The sequence below is a fragment of the Rhagoletis pomonella genome, unplaced genomic scaffold (genome assembly GCF_013731165.1).
Source record: "Rhagoletis pomonella isolate Grant_MI unplaced genomic scaffold, Rhpom_1.0 Rhpom_scaffold_00012, whole genome shotgun sequence".
In the NCBI taxonomy this organism is placed as follows: domain Eukaryota; kingdom Metazoa; phylum Arthropoda; class Insecta; order Diptera; family Tephritidae; genus Rhagoletis; species Rhagoletis pomonella.
In genome coordinates, this window is record NW_023458566.1 from 6,975,129 (window position 1) to 6,986,481 (window position 11,353).

The window sequence follows — 11,353 nt, forward strand, 5'->3', positions numbered from 1 at the left end:
AAGCACAATGCTATACCCCTTTTTTTTGTTTTGTTTAGAATTTCATTGAAACAAATTCAATTCGAAGGAACAGCAAATGGACTGCCATGAAAAAAAAAATGATTTCACATTGGTGAGCTATAACGTTGGTCGTTATAACGGCAGCAGTTCTATTGAAAAAGCGCTGATGAATTAGTTTTGGGATATTCATAAAAAATTTTGCTAATCAAAAGGTGGCAAGTTTTATTAATTTTTATTGGATTTCACGCCACATACAATTCCCAGTGGCACTTTCCTAATCCCACTTTTATTGTTTAATTTCTCTGTTTTTTTTTATATTTTATTCGATTGAGACTTAGCAAATTTTAGACGAATACTATGTATGCACCATTTTAATTAAAATTTCCAATTCCGTTCGGCAAATGGCTTTATGCCTGAGTGCATTTACTCTGCTTTGTTGTTGTTGTTTTTTAATTTCGCTCACCAAATGCAGATACTGATCCATCTGAAATAAAAGCAAAGATATTTGGCTGTTATTTAAAGTATGCTTGTATATATGTATTTTCGAAATTATTTTACTGAAATGATTTGCAATTCCTATGAGTTAATTTAATTAAAAGGTATATCGAAATGAGAAAAATTATCAGTATTGTCTGTGAGACAGAAACCGTCATGCCGCTGAGGGTTAAGGTGAAGGTGAAGCTGAAGATAAAGATAAAGATGAATATGAGGACGAAGAGGATGATAAAGATAAAAATATAGATAAACATAAGGGTAAAGGTAAAGATAAAAATTAAGATAAAGATTAAGTTAAATTTGAATATAAAGATACAAATCAAGATAAAGATAAAAGAAAATCCTAATAAAAAGATGTGCGTAAAGTAAAGATAAAAATAAAAATAAATTTCAAAAATAAAAAATAAAAAATAAAAAATAAAAAATACATATAGTTCAAGTAAAGATAAATATGAAGTTGGAGATAAATATAATAAAGATTAAGATTAAGATAAAAGTAGAGATAAACATGCAGCTAAAGATAAAGTTACAAATAAAGATATAAGTAAGGAAGTTGCAAATGTTGCAAAGGCATTATGCAAAGGCCTGCTAGTAGAGCTGAGTATCCTGAAGTCTACAAGTAATGTACCGTTTCGCGTACTTCAACAGTTTCCCAATCCCGATATCGGCGTTTTCCCGCTAGCGAGAGAAAGAACATAGTTGTTTGTACAATGATTTTGCGTTGTTGTGTTCAAACTAGAGATGCCAGATCCAAAAAAAAATAAATCAATTTTTGAATCGATTCGAATCGAAACAAAAATAATCGATGCAGGAAGAAATCGTCAGAAAATAAAATGATTCACCGAGATCGATTTATATAATTTGCCAAAAAAAGCCTTTTAATTAATTTTCTTAAAAAACTAAAATACGGCCTTCTGGCCGTGCATTGCTATAACGGTTTCAATATCTAGATTTATCCAAAAGCTATCAGGTAGCATCTCTAGTCCATACGCATGATCCGAAACTAAAAACTTTAACACACACGTAAAATGCATATTTTCAATAGCATGTTTTCAATATCTTGGAAGAAGCTGTTATTGTATTAACTGGATTGAGAATCAGGCATCCAGGCATAGGAAGAGCTAAGGCTTATGGTTCAACAATTAATCCAGAAGCTGACATAGATGCGTCCATGGTTGCAGTACCCGTAAGCTCCGCATACCTTTGTGAATTCATTTCCCTAGCGCAGATGCAATAGAATCCATAATTTTCTTCAAAATAGGTAAAATGAAACAATTTTACTATTAACAAAATATCCAAATAAATCACATATCGATACCTGAGTGGAAGATCGACCTATCTCGGTAGTCAGTTCGAAAATGCCCTATCTCAGAAAACTTTTCGAGAACGCCCTATTTCACTGAAGAACGCCCTATTTGAGAATTCGTTTTAAAAATACCCTATCTCAGAATTTGGTTGAAGAACGCCTTACCTCAGCTGCCGATTCAAAAACGCTCTATCTCAGCACATGTACAGTGTATTTTCAACTGAGTTAGGGCGTTCTTGAATCGAATTCTACTGCTGGTCTTACACTGCTGTACAAAGAGCGAGTTGGTCTTCACAACCGTTATTGCTTTGATAGCAGCCCGCCTATGAATATGTTTACGCGTGAGTTTGGTGGCTGATTCCGCTGCTCTGGATGCAGCGTGTACTTCTACTTGAAGGATGATATAGTTGTCTGGGAGCTTTCAAGCTCCGAACAATATACTGTTGGTATTCCAAAAAAAAAAATCAAAAATATATGATTTCGAATTCTCCAAGCAAATTTACGCATAAAACACTGGCTGCGAAAAGCATGTATCCAATAACGATGCATACATGCATACTTACTATGTATGTATGTGTGCATACTTACTCTGGGGAAAAAACTTGTGTCAAATGCCTTTAAGCATAGATATGCGTATTTAACATTCTAAATGCACATATGTATGTATGTATGTATGTACATATGTACACATGTATGCAGGTATAAATATGTACAAATTCAATTGAATTGCAAAAGTTTCGATATGTCATGTGTACTCAACCCGAAAGGAGTAGGTGTAATTGAATTTTACTAAATTATTTATTTGTATGTATATAGCTGACTGTAAATAAATTGAGTTTGTCAAATACACCTGCATAACGGTATACATATGTATGTATGTATGTACATTAGACTACATCAACAAGAAAAGTACCAGTTTTTCCGCCGGGATTACAAAATTTACTATATTTGAAGACTTCAACACTAATATTTTTGAAAAATATTAAGATTTACTGCTAAAAGTTAGTTTTTCATGAATAAAAATAGTTTTTTAAAAGATTTTTTTAAAAAAATCCCCTCAGATGACATGAGTTTATTTGTAAAGAAATAGAAAAAAATACCTTTCCAATTATATCCCATAAGCCTAAATTGGTAAAGTTTTGGCTGAGTTATTCACGTTTTTCTTAAAAACAAGTCTTTGAAAAAAGTTTAGAAACAGCATCAAAAATCTCATTATTATGATTCCGTTGAAAAATGTTTTCAATATTTTTAATGCAAAATTTTTAAGTTTAAACTGTTTTGTCATTTGAGGTGATTTTTTTTTTGAAAAATACTTTTAAAAAACTAGTTTTATTCTTGCACATTTTTGCAGGAATTTTCAAATAAATCCAGCTCAAGTAAATCTTAATATTTTTTCCAAATTATTTTGGTGCAAATCTTCAAATGTAGATTAGATTTTATACTTAAAATGGAAAAACAGTAGCAACTTTTTTTGTATGGTGAGTGATGCAGTCTAATGTACATACATACTACATGTATGTGTACATATGTATATGTGAGCAAATATGCAAATGAGTTTGCAAACATTGTTTGCATAAAGTTTTAATGCCATTGCTGCTGCCATTTAATTCAGTCGTTTTTCAATTGTTTTATTACTATTAGCATATTACACAGTAATCACATTAGATTGTGCGAAAAAAAAGCAAAACCAGAAGTTCAAACAATGTCAACTTTTACTAAACCATTTAATGCGTATCCATTCTACACCCACATACAGATGCATGTGTTAGCGTAAATATGTTTTTTTCTATGTGTTACCCAAAAAAAAATCTACAAAAATATCCACCGCATGTGCATCCATTAAGGAAAAGGTTTATATGTACGTACATACGTTCCCCTTCCAATGCCACTCGAGTGCGCACACGTGCTTTTCTATTGCCAAATTAAAGTCCTTTTCAAATTTTATTTGCACTAAATTTACATACATGCACACAATCAAAGTTAGTTGGCTCTATTCGCATGCAAAACAAATGGAAAAAAATGCATTTGTGAGAAAAACTTTGCTTGTTTGTATAATCGAAAAATAATTACCCAGTTACGGTCCGACGCACGTACGACTAACTGCGATATTTGTGTTAGGATTTGTGAATGTTTATTAGTACCATAAATTGTTCTGAAATTTAACTGCCACACACAAAATAAAAAGTTTGCGCTCTTGTTGAAAATTTTATTTGCTGGCAGCAATAAACTACATTCAACTGCAAGCAACTTTCAGGGAAAACTAATTTCCAATAATTGTTAGAGTGTGGAGTGTTTGCTGGACTGATTTCGAAGAGTTGTTTCATTCTCATATAAGGGCTGCAAACCACTCCAAAAAACAGTGCGGTTCGGTTCAGTGGTTCGATCCACTTAGTGAAATCTTGTACGGGTTCAAGAACCGGTTCATGGGTATTCCCGAACCGCGGTTCGGTTCGGTTCAAATGGTTAAATTTGTTTATTGTAAAGGATACAAATCTATGTATATAAAAATAAAAGGCTTTGTTACTGAGATCAAATTCAAACATCCACATTTATAGTATTTTAACAATTTTGGCTATATTTTTTTGCTTATTTAAGGTTTACCTTTTGTCGTCCAACTAAAACTGATTAAATCCAAGTTTAAAATTTTGTGAAAAAATTTTGAAAAATCTTCAAAGTTTTATCTAAGCTGCAAACTTTTTAATGAGAATTTCTAGTAAATATTTTTAAGGTTTAAGTGGATTTTTGGCATTTTTTGTCGGATTTAAATCTTTTTGCTAGCGGTTATATGCATTTTCTCCCATATTATAACATTTCACACATTTTTTATATGGATGAAATTATAACTCGCAGAGATGCCATTAAAATCAAAAATGTTTGCTGGTTTACCATAGGGTTGCATTTTTTCACAAAGTTGTGTATTACGAAACTTGAAAAATGTTTAAATAAGTGGATTTCGAACCGAAGCGAACTATTTTTTGGAGTGGTTTTTGGTTCGGCTTGGAAGGAATACTCGAATTTTATATGAAGGTGTATATAAAGAATTATGGTCTGAGTCCCAGAGTCAAGCACTGTTTAAGGAGAGATATATCAAAAAAATGCTTAATATTTAAAAGTGAATGGAATTTTTCAACCATTGTAGAACATTTTCAAATATACGAGTATAAAGTGTACTTTTACCAGAAATGTCGTTTAAGCCTTTTTTATCCTTGTGAACATAAAGTTCATGAAATGTCAACGGATATGTATTGAGATTAACCTTGCTCAGTTTTACCATAGGATCGCATTTTTTCACAAAGTTGTGTATTACGAAACTTGAAAAATGTTTAAATAAGTGGATTTCGAACCGAACAGAACTATTTTTTGGAGTGGTTTTCGGTTCGGTTTTGGCATTTAAAATTAAAAATGGTTCGGTTCGTGGTTCAGTTCTAAGCCCGAAAAACAGCGACGGTTCGGTTCAAAACCGGTTTGCAGCCCTGGTCAAAACGAGTTATAAATAGCAATTTCCTAATTATCTAGACTTAGGGGTCTTCTGCTGAGTACGCCTATGTATAAATATCCTACACTCATAAGTTCATTAAACATAGTTAAGCCGCTTGGAAGGAATACTCAAATTTTATATCAAGGTGTAAATAAAGAATTATGGTCTGAGTCCCAGAGTCAAGCAATGTCGTTTTAAGCTTTTTTTTATTCCTTGTGAACATAAAGTTGATTAAATGTCCACGGACATGTATTGAGATTAACCTTGCTCGAATAGTCAATAAAAATCAACACAGAAATTGATTTTTCTTAAGAAGTGACAGCAATTTAAAACTGTTTGCAATTAACAACCAGTATTAATGCGGATCGACTGACTTCCCGCAAAAAAAATGCAAAAGTCCTCTTTTTAGTAAACAATTATTTCAAAAGGTATTTTAAAAACCAAAAATCATATAGGGGTAGCTTAAAGCAAATATCGCCAAATATAATAAGAGAACGGTGCACAGGCATTAAGAATAATGGAGTAAAGCGGGCTTAAGGTTCGAGCTCAGATGCTAACATTAATCTTAAACCAAACAAGTGCTGAGAAACCATTTGACACATATAAGGCCATGAAAGCCAGAGGAGTCTTTCTACAAAAACATTTCGTTGAGCAATATGAGAAAGAAGGATCTATAAATGGTAAATACAGTGTTTTACGGCAAAGGTCATTGCACCTAAGCATAGTAAAATAAAACTAAAAGGGCGTACCTCGGGCAATGCAATGTGTATGTACCTAATTTTATTTTTAATGCTGGTTAGGCTATTCTGGATCTCGAGGCCTCATGTTCTCCGCTTGGTCCTGCTAGCTAACATAAGTAGCTTCTCCAAAAAAAGGGTTAATTCATGAACATTCCAGCTGAAATTATTAAATATTGCGTACCCGATATATCAATATTAATGATAACGATGAAGTAAAAAAAAGAAGGCAAAAGTGAAGATAAAGACGAAAATGGAGATAAAGGCGAAAATGGAGACAATGAGAAATACATAAGAATTAGGGTAATTGAATTTAAATTTTCCGATAGGAATCGAAAAAAAATCAGCCATAAAAGTTACCGAAAAAAGTTATCGAATCATCGAAGTTTAAAATTATCGAAATTTATCCATGCTTATTGAGTTATCGCAACGTATGGAATTATTCAAATTGATCAATGTTTATTGAGTTGTCGAAATTTACGGATAGTTATCGAGCTATAAAAACGTGTGGGATTATCGAAATTTGTCAAGTTAAAGAAATTTATCAAGTTATTGATATTTATTGAATTATCATTATTTATAGACATAACGAAATTCATCGAGTTGTCGTAATGTATGGAGTTCTTTCAACTTACAGAGTTCTCGATAATTATTTATCTACTGAAATTGGTTAATTTATCGAATCGAAGTTTATGGAATTTTAAAAATATATCGATTTATCGAAATTTCAAGGTTATATAAGCTTATCAATTTGTGACTGCATATCGAATTTAATCGTCTTAACAGAGTGTAACGAGTTATCAAAATTTTTCGATAGCTTTCGCAAAATGTGGAGCTGTCAAAAGTAAAAATTTATAAAGGTTTCCAAAGAATTTATATTTTTGAGTTATCGAAATTTATCGAGCCCACAAATTTCATAGTTATCGAAATTGGTCGAGTTAACGAATTTTGTTGAGTTATCGGATTTTAGCGTTTCTGAAAATCATTAGTTCGATCGATATGTATCAAATCATTGAAATTTATCGATGAACTGGACTGTATCGGGTAAATTCCAAGTCCTGCCGAAGTCCTTCAAAGACTTTCTAAGAAAAAAAAAAATTTTGTTACGTTTTAGTTCCAAAGCAGACGATTTTCCTGTAAGTTAATTTGTACCGTATAAGTTTAGCTAGGTGTTAAGTTAGAAAACCTCTCCAAGGCTCTTAAAAACAACTGGCACTCTAGTATAGTTTAAATGACGTGTTTGAACTATTTCGCATTTTTTAATCCGATCCGACCTAATGTGCACGCTCGTGTCAATAAATAAATATACAGAAACAGTATGCAATAGAGAAATCGCTTAACGGACAAGAACTAAGGTAAATAGTCTAATTGGAAGAGCGTAGAGAAGTGTAACAATCTAAATTAAAACGAGCAGTGCGAGTTGCTGCTACCAACTAAATAAAAACTTAGTTCTGCATTTGTTCAAACAACTTTGAAATGAAATGGAATTTAAACAGTTACAATTCGCCGGTGCAGGATTTTCATTTACGTATGCGTGTGCAGTACATACATACATATATATTTATATATGTACGTTGGAATGGTTTGTAGCGCATAGCTGGTGGTACATTCGTAATTACATAAATAACAGCAAAGATTGATGCAATTAAATGTGACTGCCCGTCTGTCGTCACTATTAGTCCCCGGAAATGCGGTACTAGGGAACTAGGGAGGCAACGGGCAGTTAGTTAGTTATTTAGTTGCATGTAGGTCTTGCCGCTGCTATTGCTTATGCCTTGCTTGTTGTATGTATTTAACTGTAAATGTTGCCTCTGTTTCTGCTGCTGCTGCTGCCGTTGGCTTTGATTAATGAACTAAAAAGTGCTGCCACAGACTTTCACATTTCCAAGGTTGGTTATGTTGCTGATTCGGCTGCTGCTAAAAAAAAAATAATTGCTACCAATCTGTTTACTAATACAAATTGTGAGCACTTAGTAAGCTCGTGCACAGAGAGCGAAGGATCGGAAAGCAGAGAAATTAGGTTAAGTGCTTGAATTGACCTAAGCAATAATTAAATCGGGGAGCTAACAAACACCAACAAATGCTTGACTGCAACTCAAAGTGGGATAAAGTGCCGGTGTGTGACGGTGCACGTGACTTGGGTACAGAGTGGCAAGAAGTAGAGCGTTGCTGCATTTTGCTCTTGAATAACTGCAGCTTAAAGACTAATTTATGCTACATGCATATTCTGTTTTAATTTATTTATTCTCACTTTGTTGTTGAACAACAACGGCGACCACAAACAGTGAATAAGTAATTTAATCTTAGCAGCGCTTAATTCAAATATGGTTTTTCTATGTATATGTAAAATTAATGTACAAAGATTTTCGTCGTTAACAGCTTTTAGCCGGCACTGAAGTAGAAAATTTCAAGCGGCCGCATTTGCTCCGTCCCATTTTTTTGATTATTCTCTCAATAAAGTGGCTTTGTTCGCGGTTCTTTAGTTCGTTGCTGCTTTTTTATTCCGTGCGCCATATTTTCTCCATCCATCCGTATTGCCTCCTCAGTTCGCTCCACAAACTATTGTTGTCTCATAATTAAATTAGCATAAAGTAGATATGTTTATGCTAAACAACTTTGTTCACTTGACGCTCATACGCCCCGGTGCACCGTCACCAAAAACAAAGCGTGAAATTTCTGGTTTTACACTAGGGCCATCCAGGCGGCTTGCCATCCTATAAAATTACACTTGTAAATTTAAATGTCATATGGTATACAGCCTTACATATATGTATATGTGTATATATTTATGTATGTCTTATATTTGCATGCCTTCTCTGTGTGTGTGTTCTTCCTTTACTTACTACATAGTTGAGTTGGGAGAGAAAGAGCTTAAAAGTTTAAATACCAACGTTTGCCACTTAATCCAAGTGTGGGCTGCTGTGGTAATTGTGCGTCGCGTGAAGTGTTGGCCACTTGTATGCGCTGGCGTCCTTGTTGTGGTTTTCTACTTCGCATATATGTATGTATGTACAAAAGCGAGTAGTTGGCATCTGATAGCTGCTACTTGATAGCTGAGTTTTTGTTAGTGGCACTCATATTTGTTAGTGTGCACTTACTACTATATCCACTTACTTACTTGGTTGGAGTATTCAATTGTGGCCTCATGTTTGTAGAAAAAATGCGTTAATTAATTTAGTGTGCGTAATTTTATGAATTTGATATGCAATTTTTTATGCGAAAGAAGTTAAATGATTTAATAAAAATGTGGATGCACTAAGAACAATTTTTATTTACTATTTAGATTAAAATTGTTAAATTCTTCTCTTTTAATTTTGATATCTACTAATCTTTTATTTATCTCCCATGCCTTCCTTGTTCTGCCACTTAATCGTTTCCTATGAATTTCAGTCCAACGAGTGCTAAGTTGTTTTACTTCGAAAAGTGATAACTAATAATAATCCTCGCACTCACCATCTTTGTAAGAGGAAAATGGTTTTACAAGAAACCTTTTCAAGGCATAAATTCCCTCGTAGGTTTGCCAATGCCTGCCGAGGGTCATCAGCTGTTGAAGAAAACTTTTTCTAAGGCAGATATTGCCAAGTACGTACCTCCTATTTTCCAGCCAAAGCGGCTATGATAACTACAAGCTCGAAAAACTTATCAACAATATAAAGCCTAGGGTATTTCAAAAGTCTGAAACCGAAAACAGAGACCGAAATAAAACTTATTTTGAAATTTTGAAATCAAAAAGACATATCGAAAAATTCTTTACCACTTTTTCAATTATAAACGCGAGACAAACGGGCACGCTTATGCAGATTAACTAGTACACAAATGCGCAAAATAATTTTGCCCTGGAAGACAGCCAGTCGAACTTTCATTTATTTCTTTTTTATTAGTTCTATATTTTTTTAATGTTGTTTCATTTAGTTTTTCGTTGACTTTTTTAATTAAATTTAAATCTAAAAAATTTAATTAACTAATAGTAAAATAAAAACTGTGATATAAAATAAACAAATGAAAATAAAATGAAGTAAGGTATATACATAAATAAAATATAAAAAAGTAAAATAAATAATTAAAACAAAAAAATTAATTGGCAACCGCTCCAACCGAGGATCGAACCTGGCACCTATGGACTTGTAGCACGCAACTCTCACCATTCGGTTACCGCGGACGCCAAACTAGCTTGCTTTGTTTGCCTACTTGTACAAAAAACAACAGCTGGCCGTTTTTACCAGTGTTGTCATCGAAAATTCTCCGGATCCGAGCTAATTCCTAAAAATTTCGTGCACCATTTTTTATTTGTATTGTTGGGTATTATTTTTTGTTATTATAAAGGACTATAGATATGTACTCCAAATTTTTCGTGTTACGTTTTTGGGAACTTAAAGGATTTTTAAGGATCTTCGGAACAACTTCGAGATTTTAGCATTATCAGGACTGCTTCGGGGTTCTCGGGACTTTTCCAAGATTTCTTGAGATTACTGAGACTATTTCTGTACTACATAGGTATTGGTTTGGGAGTTTGGAAGAATTTCGGAATTTTCGGAACTATTTCGGAACTTTAGGGGTTTTTTATGGATTTTTAAGACTCTTTCGGAACTTGCGGCATTTTTTTTTGGTTTTCGGAAATATTTTGGGACTCTTTTTGGTGATTTTTGAGAATATTTAAGGATTTACGTCTTAAGTAAATATTTCTTTTTTTTACTACAAAATGCATACAGACTACGATAAGAAGGTAAAAAATTTTAATAACATTTTCTGTTTTAAATTGGAGTTCTGTGGGACCATGAGTGAACCTAGAGTTATTAGAGCTTCTGTTTACGCTTCTAATCGGAAGTAGTTACACTGGCAGGTGGCTAGTCTTCCATCTCTTTAACTGCGCGCACTTCTGTCCGAAAATTACTGTAAAAATCCAGGGGCCTAAACATAAGACTTAAAGAGACTATCTGACAGATCCGATCTTCTAAAGCTCTGCTGTCCAACTTCGACACATCCGTTATTATAAAAATGCACCTTTTAGCATGATGTATTTAGAGAAGAGTACTTTTGGAGCCCATTTAGATATGCACCGATCCTTTTGATCAAGTATCACTTTGAAGTTTCTAAAAATTTCCGAATCTAGGAAATCGCTTTACATACTCTAAATTGTATCTAAAAGGTACAGGCTTTATACAAGCTAACAAAAATCATGATTAAATATTTAGTATTTCACCTTTCTTAGCATCTTTTATTTTTATTTTACTTCCCCACAACTAATGTTTTTCCTATCACTTTGGCACACTGGCCAGCTGTAGTAAACAGCTGAGTTAGCTAGCAGCATAAGTCTCAGATCAACCTTTCACTTTTTTT